Source organism: Meles meles, chromosome 8, assembly GCF_922984935.1.
Source record: "Meles meles chromosome 8, mMelMel3.1 paternal haplotype, whole genome shotgun sequence".
Lineage (NCBI taxonomy): Eukaryota > Metazoa > Chordata > Mammalia > Carnivora > Mustelidae > Meles > Meles meles.
The window spans coordinates 70,231,774-70,252,019 of NC_060073.1; positions in this window are offsets into that span (position 1 = coordinate 70,231,774).

Below are 20,246 nucleotides of genomic sequence, written 5' to 3' on the forward strand. Positions count from 1 at the left end.
AAAAAAAAGAAAAAAATTTAAAAAATAAAACAAATAAAGAAAAAATATAAAAAAGAAAGAAAAAAAATATATATTTAGATAAGCTAGTCAAAAAACGTTAAAAAAGAAAAGGGTAAAAGTTTTAAAAAATTTATCAGAAGAAGAAAAAAGAAAAAAAAATTGAAACAAGAAAAAAAAATTGAAAAAAGAGAAAAAAAAATTGTAGTAGCCGCAAGACTAAAGAATCATGGGGAGAAAGCCATGAGTTCCGTGCTTTGCTTTCTCCTCCTCTGGAATTGCGCTTCTGTCTTAGGAATTGAACCTACTTTCCTTGATAGATGAACTTCGTCCTGGCTGGATATTTTGTTGATCTTCTGGGGGAGGGGCCTGTTGTAGTGACTCTCAAGTGTCTTTGCCCGAGGCGGGATTGCACCGCCCTTACCGGCGGCCGGACTAAGTAATTGGCTCGGGTTCGCTTTTGGGAGCTTCTGTTCCCTGAACGCTTTCCATAGAGTTCCGGAGGACGGGAATGAAAATGGCGGCCTCCTAGTCTCCGGCCCGGAGGAGCCGAGAGCCTGGGGCCCCACTCCTCAGTGCGCCCCCAGAGGACAGCACCCAATCACTCCCGTATCCCCAGCCTCTAGCCGCGCTCCGAGCTCACCCAGCCCGCGACCAGTTCAAGGTAACCCCGAGCTGAGAGTTCAGTCCTCGGCTCTGTCTCTGCAGCCGGCTTCTCCGTTCTAATACCTGCGAGCTCTGCGACACTCCGACACCCCCGATCCTTCTGTGACCTGCGGGACCTGGGGCCACGCTGACCCCGCGTGGGCTTCACCCTGGTTTAGCCTCTGGAGCAATGTCCCTCAGTGGAACAGACTTTTAAAAGTCCTGATTTTGTGCTCCGTTCCTCCGCCGCTTGCCGGGAGCCAGCCCCTCCCCCCCCCCCCCCCCCGCGGTCTATCTTGCCATCGTTTTAGATTCACTTCTCCGCCAGTCCTACCTTTCAGAAAGTGGTTGATTTTCTGTTTCTAGAGTTGCTGTTCTTCTTCTCTTCGATCTCCCGTTGGATTTGTAGGTGTTTGCAATGTTTAGATAAGCTATCGAGCTGATCTCCTGCTACCTGATGTAGTCTCAGCCTGCTACTTCTCCACCATCTTGACTCCTCCCCCCAAAATAAGTACTTTTGACTGAATTGGTTAGGTCCCCACATCATTAATAGAAAGGAACTAGTAAAGTTCATTGTATCAATCAGAAAAGGACAAATGCAATGGAATTTTCTAGGGGTTTTTCTCTTGAAAGTCCTGATTTTATTTCTCACCAAGGATCTGGCTACTGATCATCCTTTAAGATTATGAATAATAAAGTGCTATTGTTAAACTATGCTATTCTGCTGCTGCCTCAACTAAGTCCTGCTAATGTCTATAGGTGTTAAAATTTCTTTCTCAATCTATTTCTCTCTATGAAGTCATTTAAAGCTGTGTTTATATGCCCAGGGGTAGGACTGATGGGGTAGGAAGTTGTCATACAAATGGCTGTGAACACCTTGTGGTCACGCAATAGGCAGGTATGCGTTGTAAACTGTGAAGCTCATAGAGCACATTGAGATTTCTAGTGCACCCAAATAACTGGGCCTCCAGGATACAGGATATATCTTTTTAAATGGGATAGCTGTATGTTATAGGAAAATGATTCAATCTCTGGGACTACCTTAAAAAAAATTGTTGATAACCAGTACAAAGTAAACTTAATGGTCTAGCCACATTTTAAGTGCTTAAAATCATATCCTCGCATTCAAGATCGGAAACTTCATGGCTCTTAAGTTTGTGTTAAAATTTGCAGTGATGACAATGGGGCTGTGTATTTCTTTTTAAAAGCATGTTGGGTCTGGCATTCTCTGTGATGTTAGCAGTCACTGATGATCATTGACAACTATTAACATCAGCTGAAATTACAAAATAGTAATTTCTCATTGTATTATTGCTTCTTCATCTATTAGTTGGAATTCTTCTATAAAGAAACACTTCTAAATGGAAAAAAAAAAGAAATACTTCTTATCAATTCTTTAGTTACCTTTATATACAGTGTGTACACTTCCAAAGGAAACTAAGACATTTTCTTAAGGTATCATAACTCATGGCTTTAAACATGCATGAGCTATCCCAATCAATTATAGATATTATTCTTATTTAAGCTTAACTTGTCCCATCTTTGTCCAGTGGGAGCTCTTTAAATTGGCTCCTGATGGGGTGCCTGGGTGGCTCAGTTGTTAAGTGTCTTCCTTCAGCTCAGGTCATGATTCCAGGGTCCTGGGATGGAGCCCCACATCTGGCTCCTTGCTCAGTGGGAAGCCTGCTTCTCCCTCTCCCACTACCCCTGCTTGTGTTCTCTCTCTTGCTATTTCTCTCTCGCTCTGTCAAAGAAATAAATAAAATCTTAAAAAAAAAAATTGGCTCCTGACTCCTTTTGCCACAATCTCATTTCAGAGGAACATTCCCTTACCCTGAGCTGTACAGGTTTCTAACAGCAAAGCCTGGCTGGAGATGAGCTAAAGATCACAAACTTTAAAATCCATAATGAAGCAATGACAAAAATCAACAAAACAAACAAAAACGAGAGCATTCCAAGAATTTCATAACACAGAATATGAGAGACTATAAATGTTTTTAAAAGATAGTTAAAGAAGTACAAAAAAGAAATTGAAATTCGAAGAAAAGAAAGGCACTGTGCAAAAAAAGGGCAGGTGGATTTGAAAAGTACCGGGCAGGATTTACAACACTAAAACAAAAAGCAAACAAATCATGATTAATGCTCTAGAAAAAGGAGGGCTATGGTAATTTTTTTAAAAAGCCAGTAGATGGGTAAAACAGATTCTTTAAACTACTTTTAGGAGTGCCTGGGTGGCTCAGTTGGTTAAGGGTCTTCCTTTGACTCGGGCCATGATTCCAGGGTCCTGGATGGAGCACCGCATTGGGCTCCCTGCTCAGCGGGGAGCCTGCTTCTCCTTCTCTCTCTCTGCCATTCCCCCTGCTTATGCTCTCTGGCTCTTGCTCTCTGTCAAATAAATAAAATCTTTTTGAAAAAACAACCAACAAACTACTTTTAAAACCATGCACTCAATCTAATTTATGCACACAGATAGATAAAAATATTGAAGATACAGTGAAATATTATTAAATGGGGAGGATGGAAGTTTCATACGTTTAATAGGAGTTTAAGTGACACCTACATGGCTCACTTGGTTAAGTGCCTGACTCTTGATCTCAGGGTCTTGATCTCTGGGTCATGAGTTCAAGCTCTCTGTTGGGCTCCACGTTGGGCATGAAGCCCATTTAAAAAAAACACCGGAGCTTCAAAAAAAAAGAGAGAGAGAGAGAGAGAGAATAGGTAGGGGCACCTGGGTGACTCAGTCAGTTAAGCATCTGACTCTTGGTTCTGGCTCAGGCCATGTTCTAAGGGTCATGGGATTGAGCTCCACCTTGAGTCCTGCATCAAGCCCTGTGTGGAAGCCCATGTGGAATCCCGCATTGGGCTCCCCACTGTGCAGGAATCTGCTTCTTTCCCTCACTCTTAACCTCTCCCCCCTCCTCTAAAATAAATGAATATGTCTTAAAAAAAAAAAAAGAGAATAGGTAACATTCAAAAATAATGACTGAGAATTTTCTGGAACTTATGTAAGACATCTTCAGATTTAAGAATCCCAATGAGTCCCAAGCAATATTAACAATACTAAAAATTTGGGGCACCTGGGTGGCTCAGTGGGTTAAGCCTCTGCCTTCAGCTCAGGTCATGATCTCAGGGTCCTGGGATTGAGCCCCGCATGGGGCTCTCTGCTCAGCAGGGAGCCTGCTTCCTCCTGTCTCTCTGCCTGCCTCTCTGCCTATTTGTGATCTCTCTCTCTCTCTGTCAAATAAATCAATAAAATCTTTTAAAAAAAATACTAAAAATTTAAAAATATATACTATAGCCACTTTATACTGAAAATGCAAAACACCAAAGATAAAGTTTTTAAACAAAAAATCTTAAATACTGTCAGAAGGAAAAACAGAGAATCCACAGACTTCTCCAAGTCAACAATAAAGGCCAGGAGATGGTGGAATAAGGATTTTCTAAATCTTGAGAGAAAAAGTACTTACCAACTTCAAATTCTACACATAGTTAAATTTTCACTGGAGAGGGAGGGGAAAATTGAACAAGGTCCCCCCTGAATTCAGGAGGAAGGAATAGGGTGCAAGAAGCAATAACTAAAAAAGATACTTGTATGGAAATTTAAAAAAATCACATTATTAAGCAATTTATGGATTAAATGACAAACCATAATGGAAATAAATATTTATAACAGAATGACTATAAAATTATTTTGAGGTTCAGATAAATCAGGAATTAGAGAGAAATTTATAATATGAACTTTTATAACAAGGGAGAACTTAATGAACTAAACTCCTGATTCTTGACTCAAAAAGGAGCAACAGAGAAGAAATAATTGATGTGAAAGCACTTTGTAAAGGGCATGAGGGTAGTAGCTGCCAAAACTTAAAATACTGTCAGGAAAGCATACTCTGTGAATATGAGATAATGGAAACTCAGGGATATGGAATAAATGACATTTCAAGATCCCTACAATCCTTATAGAGAGGCAGAGTCTTGCTGTCTTGACCAGAGTCCTTGTCAACATCCACGACTGAGAGCAGAGAACTGGGTAATCCAGAGGTTTCACCAAACTCATCAGGACTTGAGGTGAGCAGAGCTTCAATAGAGAAGTTGACCAACGGCTGCTGCTTGTGTTGCACAGAGTCATGGCTGATGGGTCTTGAAGAAAAGCTTCCACTCAAAAGCCATTCCGTGACTAGGAAAAGGACACCCAGAGAGCCGAGGAGCTGAGAGATGACAGAGTGGTTCCTATTAAGTCGGCTTCAGCCACCTTCATCCAAGAAGTATGAGCAGTGACAAATTTGTGGCCTAGGTGTTGGCAGATCTGTCATGAAAAGGAGCCGCTCTAGCCACCAGGAGTCACCTAGAGGTACAGCTTTCAGAATTCTGCTCGTGGGTTATTGCGGGAGCAAAATGGCTGGTGGCACTAGCTGGCAGCTCTTAAAACCCATCTCTGCCATTCTTGTCTCCCCAGTCAACCCACAGAATCTCGCCACTGGCTTCCGACAAGGGGATGGGAAGACAGAGAGCTGGCTTCATGGCGGGGAGGGGAGAAGAGGGGAGAGAGGGGCGTAAAGATATACCATGTTTTGTTGATCCATTCATCAGCTGATGGGCTGTTTCCACTCGTGGCTAGTATGAATCATGCTATTATGAACATTCATGTATAATTTTTTACAGGAATATGTGTTTTCACTTCTCCCGACTATGTATCTAGGAACAACGGTGCATGCTGGGTCATTATGGTAACTCTATATTTACGTTTTTCAGGAAATGCCAGACTGTTTTCCAAAGCAGTTGTACCATTTTATATTCCGGCCAGCAGTGGATGAAAATTCCAGTTTCTCCACACCCTCCCTGACACTTGTCATTTATTCATGTTTTTAGTATAGCCAGCCTAGCGGACGTGAGGGGATGCCTCCTGGTTTTGGTTTGCCTTTCCCTAATGACTAGTGATACAAGCATCTTTTCTTGTGCTTACCAGCCATTTGTATGTCTTTTTCTGGAGATGAATTTATTCAAGTCCTTTGCCCACTTTTCTTTTCTAAGTTTTTATTCCTTGCTAACACTTTATAGTAACAAACATATGGAAGAAAGTCACCCACAGCCTACCCCAATGTAACAAATGTTTTTGTGTTTCCAAGTTTCTTGCCTATACACATACTTTCCTTAACCATGTTTTAAAAATAATGACTAAAATATACACAACATATTTTAGCCAGTTTTAAGGGTATAGGTCAGTGTCGTTAAGTACATTCACATTATTGTACAACCGTCCCTACCATCCATCTTCAGAACAACTTCTCCTTCCTAAACTGAAGCTTTATATCCATGAAACTCTCCATCCTTTGTCTCTATCAATAAGGTCAGAAGGCTGGGAAGTTATGACCTTAGGGACAAATCTAGCTTGCAGCCTGTTTTTGTAAAGTTTAATTTGAACACAGTCATGCTCTTTCATTAAGCTATAGTCAACGGCTACTTTCATGTTACAAAGTTGAATACTTGTGATAGAACCATATGTGACCCACAAAGCTTGTCATTTACCAGATAATATTTACTATTTTATACACACACACACACACACACACACACACTTATCTGGTCCCCTGAAGAGAAAGCGTGCCACTCCTGCATTAGATATAGCTTTTAGTCACCCAGTTACCTCTTCCAGAAAGTTCACAATGGTTGGACATTTTGGTTCTTCTTGTACATTGGAGATGGAGTGCAGAGGGGTGAGAAGGGGCAAATAGGGACAGATTATCAACAGGCCATTGCAAGGTGAGAATCAGAGACGTTTCCGAGGTTTAACAGCAAAGTGTGTAGAGGATTTTATGACCGCAAGCACAAATGTGGGAATGTTATCTCGCAGTCTTTGAACCACAGAATTGAAAGGCTCCTTTGGCACTGCTGATCAGACTCTTTCTTTGAAAATGGACTCTCGGTTCCTATTTCAACTTGCCTTTTTCTCTGGAATGCAGTATGGGAAAGGACACCATCTGAGCTCCAGGAGACAGCGTGAGATAGTTGGAGAGAACACACAGGGTTCCTTCAAAGCTGAGCAGATCCAAGTCTGTATCTGGCTCCACTGCCGGCCAGCTGTCGGACCTTGAGCAAGTTAATTTTAAGTTAATTTAATTTCTCCACGCCTTAGTTTTCCTATCCATAACATGCAGGAATGATAATACTGTTAGGACGGTGCTATGATAAGACTTAGAGATGAGGAATGCAGAACACCTGGCATGTAGTGAGAACCATCGTTATGATTACAATGTCCTGCAAACAGTCATCTGCTCTGTGGGACATTCAGAGATGAGAAACCACTGAAAAATGCCTCCTATGGCTCCCAGTATCAGGAAATTATATATGTTCTGCTAAAAGATGCCTGGGTAATTATTTAGATAAGTTACCACTGGGCAATTATTTAGATAAACTGTGTCATCGTGAGGTGGGGAAGCTGGAATCTTCTTCCAGGCTCTTGTCTCTCATTGGCTCAAGACTGTCCTTGGCTGGTACTTCTGGGCTGCCTTGCAGGTTGAACAAATTTCATGCCCTAGAGAAAGCCTGCAGGTGGAGGACTAGAGAGATGCAGGGTCAAAACTGCAGTATCCTGGAAACTGTGTATTGTCGATGGACTCAGAAGCGGACGAAGGATGTGTGGGCCGGGTCTCAGTGGTGGCTATTGGAGGGCATGACCCATATCCAAGCCACCATGCTGGCTATCTCCCTCTTACCGCTCGAACTTTGCAAGTTACTCCTGGCCACAGCAGTGGTCATGAGCATGGTTTTCCTGGTATGGCGATAAATACCTGTTAATGTGATATGTGTGAGATGGTGGGAAGATAAACTTGTCTCTCACTTTTTTTTTAAAGTGAAGAAAAGTCTGCTGAGACTCCAGAGCAGAAAGCTCAACAGGGGAATCTGGTTCCTTTGGATTCAGTGTCTCCCTCAGCTGCCGGGACCAAAACAGGTCCAGCACAGCTGGGATGGTGGGCGCCTGGCAACCCCCTGCTTTTGACATGGTTGACAGCAACGTGGGCACCGTGCTGTCTGTTCTGGCCTCTTATCATCGTCTTCCTGCCTGTCATTCCATCAGTACCAGCGTCCAGATCAACTGGATGGATACCCAGATAGGCAGAGAGCTGTGCTGTGTGTTCACAGGACAGTACGTTGGGCTGGGAGCTGGGGGACCCGGGTTCAAGCCTCTATTCTGCTACTAGTTCTCTGCCTTGCTGTCCCTGTCTCTGTCCCTGTCCACAAAGCCAGAGAATTAGACCAGAGAGCTTTGTCTCTTCTCCCCCATCGGGAGGTAAGACTGGCTCATTTCATTCTTCCCTGGGAACGGGGATGTGAGATTGAAGTTCCGCTCTGAGAGAAGGCTTTGCCACTTACTCCAGCTGCTACTGGGGCCTCACGGAGTTTGCTTTCTCATCTATTAAATGGGGTCAATAAAGCCTGCTTTTCCAAACTCACAGAATTTTAGGGAGCAGAGCAAGTGAGAGTGATTATAAAAATGTTCTAGGGACGCCTGGTGGTACAGTTGGTTAAGAATCTGCCTTTGGGGGGGCACCTGGGTGGCTCAGTGGGTTAAAGCCTCTGCCTTCGGCTCAGGTCATGATCTCAGGGTCCTGGGATCGAGCCCCGCATCGGGCTCTCTGCTTAGCGGGAAGCCTGCTTCCTCCTCTCTCTCTGCCTGCCTCTCTGCCTACTTGTGATCTCTATCTGTCAAATAAATAAATAAAATCTTTAAAAAAATAAAAAATCTGCCTTTTGATTTTGGCTCAGGTCATGATCTCAGGGTTGTGAGATCGAGTCCCACTTTGGGCTCCACACTCAGCATGGAGTCTGCTTGGGATTCTCTCCCTCTCCTTCTGCTGCTCCCACTCATACTCTCTCTCTCTAAACTAAATAAATGAATCTTTACAAAAAAATTCTATAAACTCTTTCATTTTTTCTTCCTTCCTTCATTTCTTCATCAAATGAGTATGAGCATTTATGTCTGTGTTGGTTCCTGAGACTCTATGAGATCCTGCTCCTGAGGAATTTTCAGTTTGATGCAGGTATCAAGAAGCAAGAACATAATTAAGTGACTGGGACACATCCTAACCCAGCAGTCTAGGTTACCATGCTGTGCGAACACGGTAGACTTGGTGGCTCCCAAGGACAGGCTGACACACACACCTAACAGGAGAGGAACATAGTTACCCAGTCACCACGCATTTGTAGAATTCCAGCTAGCTGCATGTGTCTTTCTCCTGGTTGCGGCATGAGCCTCCCTGACTTTCATGTCACTGTTTGTTCGCTCTGTCCCCTGTCACTTGACACGTCTGCTTTTGGCATGCCTCTCTTACCAGGCCACAGGGACAGACCAGGTCTGCTGTACTTTCTTGGGCAAGCATCCCATAGAGGGAGTGGGGCCAGCTTCCCGGCAAGTGCAGGCTGTTCCTGTATGCACACGGCTTCAGGGACCAGGGATCGCCAACCCTAACACGCTTCTTTGTGTATATGTTCTTCCTGAAGGCATAGTGCACCATGAACAAGGAGCACAGGGATCCCAACTCTTCCCCTTTCCCCATAAAATGCAAAACTTCCTTCTATCTGCCAGGTATACACAGAGCTGTGCCCTGACCCAGGTCCACGGCCACCACCACCTCCTACCAGATGGCAGGAAGCAAGCCTGCAGGAGATGGGAGGCATTGTTTCTCTAAGAACCGCTGAGCTTCTGGGAGAGGCCAGATTGGTGGTGACAGGCAGTTGGACGACCCAAGAGTCCAAGGAGTCCAAGGAGTGCCCAGAAGAGAGGAGTTCCCTGGGCATTCATGGCCATGCTGCTGTATCTAGTCTACATCTTTCTTCCCAAAGACGCCAAATGCCTCCCTTGTACCCTTGGTTTTTGTCGAGGTTCTCATAACTAACCTTCATATCACCACCTTCCCAAGTAAACTGGGGCTCTCTGTTTCCTCTGCAAATGTTCCTACTGACACCTGTGGGGGGTGGCGTTCTGCGGCTGGGAGGGGTCCTCTCGTTTGTGTGCAGACGTTCACTCCCACTAATGGAGTGCATCGCCACAGTTACTGTTTAGTGAGAGTCGGTTCTGTAGGATCCTCCCGTTTATTCCTGCTGGGGTGGTTGTTACTGTATGACTCAATAACACACGATGGAAATTGACGAAATGTGAAACAGACTTATTTCCATAAAAGCTGAGTAGTATTTTTTTTTTTGAAAGCTTAAGTAGAAGTGAGGAGTTCATACAAAGTGCCATCAAAGGTGTAGCACATGTGACTGGACCTCATGGGATGGAAGGTTCACAGGCCACCTCTGCTTACATCTCCCCGCCCTGGTCCACCTTTGCCTCCTGCCTAGAACCCTTCCCCACCTTGTCCTCCTCACCATCTTCCACTCACCTCGCTGGGCCAGCTCAGATGAGCCTTGCTCTGGGCATGTCCCCACTCTGCCCACAGGGCTCACCTACCTCCCTTACTTTCCAAGGGCTTTATAGATTCCTCTAGAATGGCACCTATTGCTATGATTGTTATAAAACCATAATTCAAAGTGTTCACCACTCCTTGGCCACCTTCCTAGGACAGGGGTTGCTGGGCTTTGGATTGTGACTTTGCAACTGACTGACATTACGGAGGCCAGTAGCTTTTGAGGTGACCTGGCTGAGATCTGTGACTTAAGGCAAAGGGAGCCATGAGGGAAAATGCCTCGCTCTGCTGAGGAATTTGAATGCAGGGTGCGGTTGTTGGAGAGGGTCAAGGACAGGAGGAAAGTCAGTGACAGAAGCCAGGTGGCTGATGGAGGAGAGTGGGGAGTGAGAAGTTGCAGGAGGATTAGAGACAGATTCAGAATTGGGGGGTGCTGTTGGATGTTAGGACAGTTGTGCTGTGAATGACTGTGGCCCAGATGGTTCCATCAGCTTCTGTGTTCCCACATGGCAGTTTAGATAATGTATGAGCTTGCTGCAATTTATTTAACAGACACTGTTCTGAGCATCTTATAATCCATATGATACAGGCACTGCCATTATCTTGACCCTACTGGCTGGGAGCAGAGAAGAGGAAATGATTCTGTCAAGGACACACTAGTAAATGGCAGAGCCGACATATGATGCGAGGCCGCCTGGATCAGAGTCCAGGACTGAGCCCTCATACCACGGAGCTTCTTAGCGGCAGCAAGCGGTGTTTGAGCTGCTACCATATTCCAACCCTTACCCCCCCCCCCAACTAGGTACTCTAGTATTAATTTCAGTTAATCCTATGTACGTGCTCTCATATAATTCCTGCAAACAACTCTGTGATGTACATATCAATATACCTATTTTACAGATGAGAAAATAGAGGCTCAGAAAAGTGGCAGGAGGCAGAGGTAACCATGCCTACCTGGAATCGCAAAGAAATTGCTCTCAGCAATTCCCCTCTGAATGATGGAGGCAGCTGAGCCCCCAGCTCTTGGGTCTGCCATTCACAGTGACAACCTGCACACTATCTGTCATTTCAGGAACTGTGAAATAGGAGACAGAGTCGCAACATGTGAAGAATTCACACGCATTTCTAGAGGCTGCAGCTAAAGTGGGGTTTGGGGGAAGGGAAGAGACAGTGCAAAGAATATAGCTTGCTGTAGTTTGAAATGAGCTATTTTTTCCTTTCTCATCTTTTGTGCTTTCTGCTTAATTGCCTTATGGAGATAAATAAAGCTGGGGAAAATTACATTTGGCAGCCTTCAATAGGGCTTGAATTCATGGCTCTTTTCTTTTTATAATGGTAGATTTAACTGAGATTTTTCTTCTATACTTGTATTCTTTTTCTGGATTTTTTTTTTAAAGAAAATGATATGCAAGTGATTCTATAGCCCTAGGCAAACAAACAGATACATAAAAATATATGCATAAAATACGTAAATAGAAAATAAAACTCTGGACGAACTAGCCTTCTTGTTGGAAACCATTTACTTAACCTGTCTAGGCTTCTGTTATATCATTCATAAATTGGGAGAGAAGAACTCCAGCCAAAAGCAACATGGTTGTTGGAAAGATCCAGTAAGGTAATAATACTTTGATTTTTTTTAGGCTGTTGGGTTTTCAGATTTACCTCTTAAGTCCCCTCACTGGTTCTGGGAGGTTAGACAGTTTTACGCCCATATTACACATAAAGAAATAAGGTTTGAGACTTTAGATGGTGGCGGGCAGTCCCCACCAGCTAGCATGTGGCAACATCGGGACTCCAAGTTAAGTCCCCGTCCAGGGATAAGTGTTTGTTAAAATTATTATAGAACAATCCTACACCCAGAGGAGGTTGTATTCTTGATTTTTTTCTCTCAGTTGGTTTTTCTGGTACAAAATTCATCATTTTAAATTCAGACATGATAGAAACACAAATCTAAGAAGGTACCTTTTAATCTCACCTTTTATGTATAAATACTGCTAATTTTTCCAGACTTCTTCCATAGCACCACTACTATTAGCAGTATCACAGTAAGCCACATTCTGATGGCATGTTATGGTTGCAAAACACTTTCACATAAATGATCATAAGGCAGTCATCTCTACCATCATTTCCTTTTCCAGTGATTAGCAGGGATGTTGAGCCTGTGCCTTTAAGGACCCTTAAGAGCCAGTGAATGAGATTTGTATCTCTCTGAGGTCAAAAGAGTAAGCTTTTTAACTGAACTGACTGCTCCCTTCAGACTGGGGAACTGGCAGCCCTCCCTTCAGTCAGCACTGATGAGCTGTTTGACAGAGCTCAACAGTTCTTTTGACACTTCGTAGACATAGCCTCAGCGGCTCTAGATGGAGAGAAATCAGCCATCTACCTACAAAACTCACAACAGTCAGATCCACAGGTTTAGAATAAATTAACTTGCAAATATTTGACTGACTTGAACTGAATGGAGAAACCGAATATTCTAGGAAAGTATGCAAGGTGGGCTCATGGACTGTTGGCAATAGCAAGGACCTCAGAAATTACCTGGTCTGGGCTATACCTTTTATTTTATAGTGGAGACAAACTGAGGTCCAAAGCTGAGAAAAGCCTTAACTTGGATATATAGTTCCATCCGGTTAGAAAAAAAATGCTTTCTGAGTACCAATTATGTGCTAGATTCACTCAAAATGCCTGGGGTAGATCTGTTTCCAGCCTTCAAAGAACTTCAAAGAATCGTGACCATGAATCCATGATTCACCGTTCAAAATACCATAAAAGCATGAGGGGAAGTAGTCTAAACATTTTCATGAAAAGAGGTGAACCCAACCTCTTTCTGTAGCTTTGAAGTATAAGGCAGAATGAAAAAAACAGTTCAACTGCCTTCCAGATACTACTTTTTGCAACCTCCGTCCCTTGCACGTCCTCTCTCCCTGGTGATCTCCCCAACTCTTTCACCCAGACCTGGTCTGTAACATATAAATTCTTTGCCTCACATCATACTCCCTTCCCTCATTAGACTGTGGCTAATTCCAGAGCAAAGGCTGTGTCATTCTGGTATTTTTATTCCTGGTGCCTTTCATGCCTGTTGAATAAATGCTTGCTGAGTAATGAATAAAGTTCTGCGTCTTTAAGACAGACTGTACTTTTCATGGTGTTATACCTGTCTTCCTATATATGATAGGAAGACTATATATACCTGGAGTGTTAGGTCAGATAAGTGTATAAAGACTTGAGAACATAAATACAACATACAGGCCCCTTGACCTCCATATCACATTCTGCCTTCAGGGTGCAGCCCGTAAGCTCATGCTCTGATTTTTGGCCATGTGCTTAGGGTCACCTCCCAAGATCACACCTGGCACTCTTCTTCCTTTGTGGAGTGACTATAGAAGCAGTATTTGGTCTTTGGTCTGTCAACCACTGCTACAATGTGTAGGTTAGGTCCCTATAGCACATATTTATGACACTGACGATGCCTCACATCTAAACACCTGGAGGGAAGCCATGAAAAGACATGAGGGAAAACCACCACCCATAAGCCAAGGAGAGAGGCCCCAGAAGGAACCAACTCTGCCAACATCTTGGTCTTGGACTTCTTCCATTCTTGCATGATTGTGAGACAATAAATTTCTGTTGCTTAACTCACCTGGTCTGTGATACCTGTTATGGCAACCCCAGCAAATGAATGCAGGGAGAACAAGATTCATCTCATGGGGATCTTGTGACTATTCAAAGAGATCATGTATGTAAAGCATTTGTCAAATAATAGGTTCTCCCCAAGTTGTTAGCTATTCTTTTTCTTTGCCTTGATTTTCCATATTTTTTCTTGTTAACATTGTTAACAACTTCTGTTTCCGCCAACCCTGTTACAGTTCTATATTTTAAATTGGGGAGAATTCATATTAAATAAATTTAAGAAATGTTTTTGCTTTCAGAGATCTGGATCTTTTCCCTAAGGAAAAGATAAAGAATATAAGATGAATACCTGATCCATTTAAAAACATTAAAAGAAATATGAAATCTTAGAGGAATATCACTGGCATTCTGAATTTTTTGCTTTGTATCTAATGTCTTACTGACTTCCCTCCATGTTTGTTGTCTATTTCTTTTTTCTTTTTTTCTTTTTAAAGATTTTATTTATTTATTTGACAGAGATCACAAGTAGGCAGAGAGGCAGGTAAAGAAAGAGGAGGAAGCAGGCTCCCTGCTGAGCAGAGAGCCCGATGCAGAGCTCCATCCCAGGACTCTGGGATCATGACCTGAGACAAAGGCAGAGGCTTTAACCCACTGAACCACCCAGGTGCTCCATCTTTTTTCTTTTTTTAAAGATTTTATTTATTTATTTGTCAGAGAGAGAAAGGTGGTGGGGAGGGAAAGCACAAACATGGGGAGCAGTAGGCAGAGGAAGAAGCAGGCTCCCCACTGAGCAAGGAGCCGGATGCGGGGCTTAGTCCCAGGACCCTGGGATAATGAGCTGAGCCAAAGGCAGATGCTTCACTGACTGAGCCACCCAGGCATCCTATGTTGTCTATTTCTGAATGTGAAATGTTTTCCCCTGATATGGAGTTTCACTGCAGTGAGCAGCACCCACTGGAAATGATTATTTGATATCTCACACTTCCTCTAAGAAGGAACTTACTCATAGTAAAGTGGGTTAAAATCATGCTCTTGAAACTTTTATTTTGTTGCTGTTAAAAGTATCTCTGTGTGATGGACTACGTGTTGACTTAGAGATGAAAATCATAGGATCAACAGAAAAATCTAAAGATAAAAATCCCTTGAAATATGTCTGACTAAAAGCGTCCAGGAAAAACCAACGAAAATAAAAGCATCTGGTCAGAAGCCAACCAAACCTCTTTGCGTTACTTCTAGAAAAATTCTTTGTGATTCTCCTTTATGAGACGGGCAAAAATTCAAGTTTGTTGACATGGAGTGCTGGTGAAGATGGGTAAACACGTACTCACACACACATCCCTCCCAGGCACTTTCATATACTGATAATGGAATTGTAAATTGTTGCACTAATTTAAAAAAGAATTTATTAATACTCATATAAACTTCAAATGTACCTACTTGAAACCACAGTTTCACTGTGAAGAATCTATAGATTTACTGTTGTGTTTAAGTCATTAGAGCACTGCTTTTAAAAGTTTTAAAAAAGAAGGAAAACAATTTAGAGGTCCAAAAGCAAGGAACTAGTTAAATTATGGTACAACCACACAACAGACTACAAAATAACCATGAAGGTAGATATGCATGTGATGAAGTTCTAGAACCTAGGGGAGGTTCTGTGGGCTGAGGTCCAGAGCCCATGACCAAGAGAGAATTCTTGAGACATCTTTGGTGCAAAATGGTGGTTTATTAAAGCACCAGGACAGGACCCATGGGCAGAAAGAGCTGCTGCCTGGGTTGTGAGGGATGGCAGGTTATGTACCCTGCAGTTGGGGGAAGATGAGGGGAAGGGAGGTTTCAACGGAGTTTTCATATGCTAAAGAGGGCCTACAAGGGGCTGGGAGTATCCTGGAGGTCTTCTTGGCTTGATCAATGTTGTCTTTTGGCAAGCCATTAATATCAAGATAGTTGGGAGATTCCTGGTGAGATGTCACAATCCTGCTATCAAGCATCTTTGATAGTGAGATTTAGGTTCAGAAGAGATTTAACTTTATTTACATTTCCTTCTACCTCAGCCTCCTTCAGTTTTGTGTATGGAAGGGAGGGCTTGAGAAACTGAGTTACTTGCCTCTGGAAATTATCAATAGCACAAGGTAACTTCTTTGTTTGTAGATCTCTAGGACATTTGTAAACCAAGGGGAGCTATTTGTTTCTCCTTTATGGTGGTCAGGAGCGCCTGAGGAATGTTACACACACTACTGAGGGGAGCGGGTGGAGAGGGGGTGCAAGGTGCCAGCTTTTGTTTTGTCCTCAGCCAGCCTCCTGCTCCCTCATCACATGGGCTGGCAAAGGAAGGTCTTCAGGGTGAATTAGGTGAGAAAAATTAACAGTAGGTGTAGTTTATTTCCATTTGTGTAGATGGGAAATCACCTATGTGGTATACGTGTGAGAAATTTACTTCCTAGAAAGATTAAAAATGTGTTAGGGGTGCCTGGGTCACTCAGGTGGTTGACTGGCCTACTTGATTTTGGCTCAGATCAGGATCTCGGGGTCCTAGGTTCAAGCCCCATGTTGGGCTCCATGTTCAGTGGGGAGTCTGCTTGAGTATTCTTGTCTCTCTCTCCCTCTGCCCCTCTCCCTGCTCATGTGCAAACTCTCTCTCTCTCTCAAATAAGTAAATAAATCTTTTTTAAAAAATGTGTTACTAGTCATTATTGGATGCCTGGACGGCTCAGTAGTTAAGCATCTGCCTTTGGCTCAGGTCATGATCCCAGGGTCCTGGGACTGAGTCCCTCTTCAGGCTTCTTGCTCAGTGGGGAGCCTGCTTCTCCCTCTCCCTTGGCTTGTGTTCCCTCTCTCACTGTCTCTCTCTTTCTTTGTCAAATAAATAAATAAAATCTTAAAAAAAATAGTCATCATTTCTGGGGCACCTGGGTGGCTCAGTCGATTGATGTTGGACTCTGGGTTTTATTTTTATTTTTAAAGATTTTATTTATTTGACAGCAAGAGGGAGAGAGAGAAAGAGACAGCGAGAGAGGAAATACAAGCAGGGGGAGTGGGAGAGGGAGAAGCAGGCTTCCCATTGAGCAGGGAGCCCAAGATGGGGCTCAATCCCAGAACCCTGGGATCATGACCTGAGCTGAAGGCAGACGCTTGATGACTGAGCCACCCAGGTGCCCTGAACTCTTGGTTTCAGCTCAGGTCATGATCTTATGGGTTATGGGATCAAGCCCCAAGGTGGGATCAAGCCCTGAGTTGGGCTCAGGGTTTAGCAGGGAATCCATTCAAGATTCTTTCCCTCTGTCCCTTCTCATGCTCTCTCTCTCAAATAAACAAATCAACCTTTAAAAAAATAGTCATTATTTCTGAAAAGTAATACTGGGATTAGCAGGAAAAATATCTTTTGTCTTTAATTCTGTATACTGTCTCTAATTTTTAAACCATGTACTTGTGTCACCTTTATTTCAAAATATATATGCCCTATTTATAATGAAAGCTTCTCAGACTCAAGATCTCTTTCGCATGAGAATCCACCATCTCTGAGTCACACAGATCACTACTTGGAGGATGAAAAAAAGGAAACAAGTTGAAATCAACATTTCAGATACCTGTTTTAATAAATTTGAAGCTGGGATAAGACATTTGTTTGGCTTTTTATATCCAAAATATGATTAAAATATGATTAAGGAAGAGAAGCTTATTGGTTATGTAAGGGCCTATTCAGCCAGAGCAGCCCCACCCCGGTTGAACTGCCATTTTGTTGTAAAACTTAAATTGACTTTGTCCACCCCCCACCCCGCTACCCCCCCCTCCCCGGGGAACTTACTTAAAAACAAGTCCCAGAAACCAGTCCCAGGTAACAAAGTCCAAGTACAAGGGTGGGTCAGACCAGGTGGAGGTATTCAATCAGTGGGGGCGCATACTGTTTCCTAGCTACCAAGGAGTATGGGCCCCACCCTTTGGGCACCTTTTGGGCGCCAATTCTGAACAAGGTGATAGGCTGGTTCAAATGTCTACTAGGGTAAATTGTAATTCAGTTGGTCACCTAGCATGACTGTGCCGCTTTCTCTGTATGTTACAATTTCATTGGTCACCTGTGTGCGGCCAGGCCCAACCTCATGGCCTTTGCTCTATAAAAGTCTGGAAAGCAGGGAGGGGTTGTTTTCTCCATAAGGGGTGGCCCCAACCTGTCTGCTTGACAGTCAGTTTGATTCTTGATGCTTGGCGCAAAATAAAGCTTTGCTTGACTTTCGCTTTGTATCAGTCTCGCTCCTTTAATCACGGACCCATTATTGGGGTACCCATTTTTGGGGGGCCCAACAGTTACCTCTGGCTGCGTAATAAATTATCTCAAAACTTAGCATCTCAAAACAACACTTATCTATGACTTTACAACTTCCATGGGCCCCTGGCCCCAGTGGGTGGAGTGTTTCTAACTACATCCAGTTTGGTACTACCCAAATAGGATTGACTTTTGCTCAGATAAACCACTGAAATTTTCAGTATGTGTTTGGGTTCAGGGTAGGCAGCCCCCAAATATGACCCTTTGGCATACTGATCATTTTGAATTAAGTTTACTTAAGAAATAGACAGTGCCAGAAAACATTCATCCCACTGCGAGCAGGAAATAAATTCCCCATGGGAAGGGTACCCTCCCTGTACCTGGGGGCAGAGGCATCCTTTTTGCCAGAGAGAGATCTCAGGGATGGGAAGAATGTATAAACAAGCCTTCTGACTTCTACATTAATTTGCTGCTCCAAGCTCAAAGTTCTTCATTTTGCTAATGCTTCACGTATTTATTGTTTCTTGGTCTAAAAGGTGTAAAAGCTGCCTGCTTTGGTGACTTGAGTCTCATTTTTATGAGATCATTTACTTATGAAATTAAATTTGTTTTTCTGCTGTTCATCTGTCTTATGTCAATTTGATTATTAGGTCAATGGAAGAACCTAGGAAGGAAGAAGGGAAAAGTTTTCCTCCCCAACATATATCTCTGTTTATCTTTTAACAGAGCTAATGGCGAGACAGGAAGTACACTAATGCTTACGGAGAGTCTTTGTGCAAGAGGTCCTACCTTCATTATGAAGTCTCCCAATAACCCTGTGAGGCCCTATGGATGAAGACACAGAGCCTCACATTGAGCAATTAAATAACTCCTCAAAACTCAAAGCTACAAAGTAGTGAAGCCTGGATTTCCAGCCACATCAACTCCAAAGCTCTTTCTTATGGAGGTCTATATTGACCGACGTTAGCTTCTCAGCACCCCACCATCCTTGTTCTTGCTTTATTTTTCTCAACAGCTTTTGTCAGTATCTTATGTATTTTTTGGTTTGTTTTGTTTTCTCTTCAGCTCCCCTCTAGTGTTTAAGTTCCCCAAGAGTGAGAGTTTTGCCTATTCTGTTCACGTTCACTGTTGTATTCTCAATAGCACCGGGGCCTTACGGAGCACTCAAAATACAGGTGCTAAATGAATACATTTTTAAAAAGATTTTATTTAGGTATTTGAAATAGAGGGGGAGTGAGAGAGAACGAGAGAGTACAGGCAGGGGGGAGCAGCAGGGAGAGGGAGAAGCAGGCTCTTACAGAGCCTGACACAGGGCTCCATCCTGGGAATCCGAGATCATGACCTGAGAAGAAGGCAGATGCTCCACCGACTGAGCCATGCAGGTGCCGCCGAATACAGTTTTTTAAAAGACTTTAAACCATTTTGCAGTTGTTAAGTGAACAGAGACACATTTCAGGTTTTCAGGCCACCGTGTTTTAGCAGACCTGAACTCAAGTCAGAGAGCCCTGCGTTGAAGTACCAATTCTGTCCTTTATGAACTCCGTATCTCCTGAGTAGGTCACAAACCTTCGCTAAGCAACAATTCCTCATTTGCAAAAGGCTGATTATAATACATCCCAGAGTTCTTGCAAGGACTAAAAATTCTAGTGTCTTAAAGACTGCAAAGTGACTTGTAAACTATGAGGTGCTTTTGAACTGTAAGGTATACAAAGCCCGTTTGGAGACCTTGCAAAGAGACCAGACTGTTAATTCTACATCTGAATGATTTGCCTTTTTCTCCTTTTTATATTACCCACCAAGAATAGAAATCACCTAATAAAGGCTGCCTGCATGACTGACATTGAGAAATCACAGGAGTTGATAAAGGAACAATTGAGTATTCTCTGAGAAGATGGCGTCTCATTTGAAATTCTAAGTGAGGCTGAGCTGGGAACACATAATCCTTCAAGGGTTTATGAAGTTTAATTGGTTTGTCCGAGGTGACTAGAGCTATAAAGAGAAAAATCAAAGGAAAACTGAGAAAGGTTAGGTGTCATCACATGATTCAAACGATTCTGGTGAAATGTATAATTTAATGATTTAACAGTTTCCTGCCTATTTTCCCTCTTCTCCAACTCCCACCCAACATTTTAAGAATCTGATTTTCAGGGAGAGATAAGAGAGTTACAAAGAAGGTGCTGCCATATCTCCCTTTAAAGGATAAGTGTGTTCCTGGAACACCAAGGATAAATTGAACTTTTATAGGCTGAACACCCTAAATTAAGTCATATTTAAATGAACTCAGAGCACTGACCTGTGGCAAATTAAAA